The 5935-nt window shown below is 53.3% G+C and overlaps 1 long non-coding RNA gene across 1 annotated transcript; it reads right to left on the bottom strand.

The window, feature by feature from the left end:
• Nucleotides 1-1379: 1379 nt before the first annotated feature.
• LOC308648083 lies at nucleotides 1380-5290 on the bottom strand. Its single transcript, XR_014021776.1, has 5 exons — nucleotides 5185-5290; nucleotides 5007-5076; nucleotides 4040-4127; nucleotides 2458-2661; nucleotides 1380-2005 (listed from the first exon to the last, which is right to left on the bottom strand). It is a non-coding gene; the product is annotated as an uncharacterized lncRNA (long non-coding RNA).
• Nucleotides 5291-5935: the final 645 nt, after the last annotated feature.

The following is a 5935-nucleotide window of genomic DNA, read 5'->3' as shown; positions in this document are numbered from 1 at the left end:
TTTGCAAGGAGCTCAGTATTTGGGGCATTTCTAGGAAATCCTGGGCACCAGCAATCCTCATGGGCCCTTATGTGAAATATGAGGCTGCTGACCATCAGGAACACTTTGTCACTCCTTCCTGAATGGCTGCCCTCCAACACGGTCTGCAACTCTGCCTGTGCCACCCATTCACTAACTTTCTCTTGGAGACCCTAAGTGATGGTTTCTTAGAGACCCTACATACAATTCGTGGCAGTGGGTGAGAGCGAGTGAGGGAAGGCTGGTGGCAAGAGTAGGGTGGGCACTCTTTCTCAGCAGGCAGGGGTCCCAGGTCCTAGTTTTGCAGAGATGTCAGTGTCCTGAGAAGTCTCCCAGTTTTAGAATTCACGACCAGCCTGCAACAAGCAGCTCTTCCTATCCACTTTTCAAGGTTCAGCCCAAACACCACTTCCGGTGGGAAGCACTGCCTGGCTTCCTCTTCCCCTTCCCCTCAACATCCTGTGCCAGTGTCAAGGCTGGGTCTCAGTTCTCCCAGCTACAGCGTACATCCTTGAGGGCTGGGACCAGGCTCTGATTCTCTGAATCCATCTGAATATCCAGCTCCATTGTGGGGAGATAGTTTGCTGTTTCTTTTTTTCTTTTTAGGTGTAGATGGACACAACACAATGCTTTTATTTTTATGTGGTGCTGAGGATGCTCTCTTGAATCTTTCGTAGTGCAAAGCTGAGTGGTGGCCACCCTTCTAGATGGGTCTGCCTTTTCTTCTTCATACTGTCCCCATTCAGGGTCACTCCTTTGGGCTCCTGGTCAGTCCCCAGAGGCATTTGAGTTTGCAACCCCAGGCTTATTAGCTGTTGACACCAGTAGGAATCCCACAAAATGTGGAGCTGGGAGCCATCTGCCTTCCTGGTTAGCTCTTGACCCACTGTGTGATCTGCTTCTCTTGCCCTCCACCCCCAGCTCAGGATTCTTCCTCCTCCCTCTATGACCAAATCCTTATTGCCACTGTGGGTGCCGCACCTCCCACTGGTCTTGCTGGCAGATCTGGGCAGTGGACAGAGTTCTGAAGTCCAGAACAGCCTTCGGGGTGTGCTAAGGTGGGCAAGGGTGTGCCCCAGCCAGGTGCCACTCCAGGTAAGCCGAGACCCCAGCAGTGTCTTCCCATGGGCAGGTTCCCAGGCAGGGGGAGCCTGTTTGGGGGTGACCACTCACTGGTCCACTTCTCCAGAGCCTTCTTTCAAAGACATCCCCCAGCCGCTGCCCTCTGCTTGGCCTGGTGCAGTGACCTTGGGTTTGCCCATGCTCTCAGGGCAGCAGGGACCCTGCTGAGGTCCTGTTTCCTGCCCTCTGCAGGCCCAGATTTCAAAGCTGTTGATTCTTCTCCTTCCCTCCTTCCCTCCTCCCATCCTCCTTTCCTCCCTGACATTCCTTGCTTCTTGTTTATATTGCAGAAAACATCTGTGAGAGTAAATGACTGAGATGAAAGATCTTGGCAAAAGGCTATTTTTCTTTGCTTGGCTTAAAGGGGGACAGATGAAGTCTTCAGCCCCACCCATGCCTCCCCCAGCATGACTCCCTCCCCCGGCTCCAGGGAGGAGAGAAATGTATCTGAATGAAGACAGACCAGAAGGTAGCCCAGCCGCCCGGGTCCCCAGGCAGGGGAGATTGTTTTTCCAGCAGAACAGGCTGGCCTGGAGGAAGAGTCTCCATGAGGGTGGAGTGGAGGGAAAGAATATCTGCAGCTGGTTCTACGGGGGTTTTCCTGAAGCTCTGCAGGCCGACTCCCACCGAGCTCCACTCTTCTCTTGCTCCAGGCGGCAGACTCCATGTTCTGGGCTCAGTGGCATGTTATGGAGTGGCCTGTGATGGCCACCTCACCAGCCTTTCCCCGCTCTAGCTCCTCCGTCCTGGGCAGTTGTGCAGGGCACAGAGTGATATCTTGGGCCTCATGTTTCTCTCTCCTGCTTCAAAGGAGCTGTGTGGTTTTAGACAAGTTAGTGACTTCTCTGGTCCTCAGTTTCTCCATCTATAAAATAGGGACCATGATACTTACTTCTCAGAGCCAGAGTAATAAAGCAGGCTCCACACACAGAACCTGCCCTTTACTAAGTGAAAGTGATGGCGGTGGTGATGATGATGATGATGATAATTCAGTGTGGGTAGGAGGGAGAGAGTCATGCAGAGTTACTAGGTAGCTTTTTGAAACTCGATCTCCCCTTCCATGGATGGGGCAGAGCTCTTTTCCTCTCACTACAGGATTGTGACATAACACTGGGTGAGGACATGTGGGCCCTGGGAGATGAAGGTGTGTTGGGGAAACCCATGCTTGGCACTGTGCCAACTCTCCCTCACTGGGGAAGGGGGACCTTGTCATCCAGATGAACTGTTGGTGCCATGCACCTTGAGGACAGACCAGCATGTGCTGGCTTGGCTGAGTGTCCTGGGCCCAGATCCTTGCTCCAGGGAGCCCCCACTTACCTGGCATGGTGGCACAGGGTTTGCAGGTAGCTGCCTCAGAGGCTCTGGAGAGCAAGACAGGGGAGGTGACTGCCCTTGGAGCAGCCTGGGATGCGCTCCCTTCCCCCTCTCACCTGCTGACCTGGCTCAGGACCTCCCCTTCTTTATCCTGTTGTCCACACTTCTTGGAAAGGCCAAAACCAGATCTTAGGAGGACATCAGTACCTGGGACCACGGAAATGCAGTTGTCTTTTGGGAAAATAATGAGCAGATTCTCACCAGGATGGGACATGGGACAGATAAGTTTGGGCTCAGGTATAGGAGGAAGAAAAGCAGGAGGGGCAGAAGTCTAGGAGGAAAAGCTGGCAGCTGAGGACCAGGGCAGGGCATTTCCTTCTGGTAGCATTACCATCCAGCCTGGGTCCAGGCTCACCCACTGGGACACTTGCTCATGGAAGATTCATCTGGGGGCCACAGAGTTGAAAGCCATGCCTGATGGCCTAACCTAAGACTTCTGGACCTGGTCTGCCAACTCTTCCTTGCACTGGAGAGAGGAGACGTTTCCTGCACACCGGCCTCCCTCAGCCAAGGCCAAGGAAGAAGTCTGGACCTATATCCTCCTTCCCGTCTCTGCAGCCTGCACCCTCACACTGGCTGAGGCAGGGAAGGAGGATTGGCTGTAAGCGCATCTTGGAGCCGGTGACCTGGACTCTGGTTTTGATGCTGGCTGCACAGTAGCCTGTCCCCAACCAGGCTCACTTAGTATTATTTACTCAACTGTATATTAAATAGTGGGGAAACTGAGTCCTAAGAAGTTAAGCAGCCACACAGGAACAAGTATATATTGCAGAGTCACACTTTGAACCTGGGTTTGTGTGGCCTCAAAGACACAGCATTCCCTCTCCACTAGACCTGCACTGTCCAATAAAATGTCACTACTAGCCACATGCGGCTATTTAAACCTAATTAAATTAAGTAATTAAAAGTTTCATTCTTTAGTGACACTAGCTACATTGCAATGCTTAATAGCCACCTGTGGCTAGTGACTGTCCAGTTGGGCAGTGCACCCTATGGAACATTCTATCTTTGAAAAAAAAAAGTTGTTCAACTGGGTGCAGTGGTACAGGTCTATAATCCCAGTGGTTTGGGAGGCTGAGGCAGGAAGCTTGCAGGTTCTAAGCCAGCCTCAGCAACTTAGCAAGACCCTGTCTTAAAAAATAAAAAGGGCTGAGGATGTGGCTTAGTGGTTAAGTGCCCCTGGGTTCAGTCCCTTGTACCAAAAACAAAAAGCAAACCAAAAAACTGTTAACAAGGCAACTGGATTGTACCAAGGATCTCTCCTGTTTTCTCATGGAGTCAGTTGTAAACTCACCTTCAGCCCCTCCCCTCCTCTAATCCACACGAAGAGAGAAGGGTGATTATTTGCCTGGCTTTGTGAATGGGCACATTGAAGAGAAGGGGTGGGTGATCCATGAGGGCTGAAAGCCAGGACCTCAGCTCCGTCCTCCCTGCCATATGGCACCTTCCTAGCTAGATCTGTGCAGAATCAGGGCCTGGCTGGTCCCTTTGGGGTGGAGGGGCCTCGGGGGCTTAACTCACTCACCCACCAAGGCGGGCCCAAAGGTCACACTGCCGACCCACAGCCGCCTCTTCAATCAGTCGGCCTCTGAATGGGAGCCTGTGAGCAAGCTCTGCAAGAGCACAGGAGAAAGGGGCTTTGGGTGGGAGCCGGGAGCTGCTCCGAGCCCCACACAGAAGCCAGCTCTGTGCAGCACTGCCCCTGGCAGGCAGGACCGGAAGGGGCAGCCAGCTCCAGCAGCACATCAGCCTTCCTGTTCTGATCCTGGCTCCTATGGGACAGTCCTCCATCCTCAGTCACCACATCGAGAAAAGGGGGAGAAGAGCAATCTGAGAGTCAGACAGGCTTTTTTTTTTTTTTGCCCTGGGGTGGTGCACACAGTTTACCTTGCATCTTGCAGCCACCCCGGCAGGCAGGTGAACATCCGAAGTCATCCCCACGGGTGGGCTGTGGCACACAGAGAAGCCTGCTCCAGGTTGCCCAGGTAGATGCTGACAGAGGGGAAGGCTGCCTGTAGCCACGTGTCCCTGTCACAGGTCCCTCAGAGCCACTGAGAGTGCTCAGGTCAGGTTTTGTCCTGCAACAGCGGGCATTAAAGACTTACCCATTCCTTTGGATTCACCATCAACGTGGGGTGTCTCAGGGTTCAGGGGCCATATTCTGCTCTAACTAAAACCAGCACCTGGACCATGCCTGGTGAACAGAGATTAGGTGGAGGGGTCCATGACTGAGGTTGAATATGGGCAAGAGACAGCAGTGTCACCTGGCTCCTGTCAGTTGTGAGGCAGTTACTTGCCTCAGAGAAAGAGAGGAGATGGCAGAGGCTGGGAAAGTTCCATGTCTGTGTCCTCCTTAAAAAGCCACCAGGAACAAAGAGGAAGGACACCACTGCTTTGTGGGATGGAATCTGCATGAGCCCCAGCTCCCCAGATCTTAGGGACAGTCCAAAGTTCCTCCCTCGCCCCCTTGGCCATGGCTATTGGAAACTCACTCCAGGGGTCGACTTCTGGGGTACACTGGAGCGTCCCTGGCTGGCTTGGGGGGCTGGGTGGAGGCTGTAACTGGAGCAAGAGCTGCGAGTCAGAGGGGAGCAGGCTGCACAAGGAGACCTCAGCCAGTATGAACTAAATCTGCCCATCTCCCCCCACTTGCCTGCCCTCTCCCCCGACCTGCACAGGTTTGCAATTCATCCGCTGTCCTCACATGCTGTTCCTGCTATCAGATGATGAAAATGGAGATTCATCTTGAAGAAAGAAAGAAGGAGCTTGCTTCCCCCTTCCTGGTCTATTTGAGCCCCACTCCCTCCCCCATCACCATGTGTTCCTGAAACCTGGGGCTGTTCCAAGTCCTAAATGTGCTGGAAAATGTATCCCTGAGCAGCTGTGAACCTGCTCAGGCTGCAGTGGCCCAGGGTGAATCAGAAACCAAGAGATAGGCAAGCTAACAATGCAACCCCTTGTTCCTGCGTTGAGAGAGACATCACCATCAGCGCCAGGCTCCTGGGAGCGAGGAGCAGTAAACACACACACACACACACACACACACACACACACACGCACGCACGCACGCACACACATGCACACTTGCACTCACCATTTGCCTCTGGGTGCCATCCACTCACCTTGCCTGTCCAGGGTAAACACGGGGGAAAGGAGTTAGCTAGCAGGCCCAAGGTCATTGTGACTGGCTAGCCAGGCCAGCCTCTCCACAGAGCCTCCATCCCAGCCTCCTATTCTTTCCTTTCACAATAAATGGGAAGGCAGTGAGGGAAGGAAGGGAAGTATCTACATGTAGCCAAATGGAGTGAAATCATCTCCAGGTTTCCCACTGAGCCGGGGGATCATGAAGGACAGGGGATGCATAGCCCAAGGGGCTTCTTGGAGCCTGAGAAGATTTTAGAAAGCCCATTTGTAGGAACCA

The sequence above is a fragment of the Spermophilus citellus genome, assembly GCF_964194105.1.
Source record: "Spermophilus citellus genome assembly, chromosome: 4".
Taxonomy (NCBI): Eukaryota; Metazoa; Chordata; class Mammalia; order Rodentia; family Sciuridae; genus Spermophilus; species Spermophilus citellus.
Note: the sequence above shows the minus strand (reverse complement) of the source record. Positions and strands in the feature narration are given on the sequence as shown.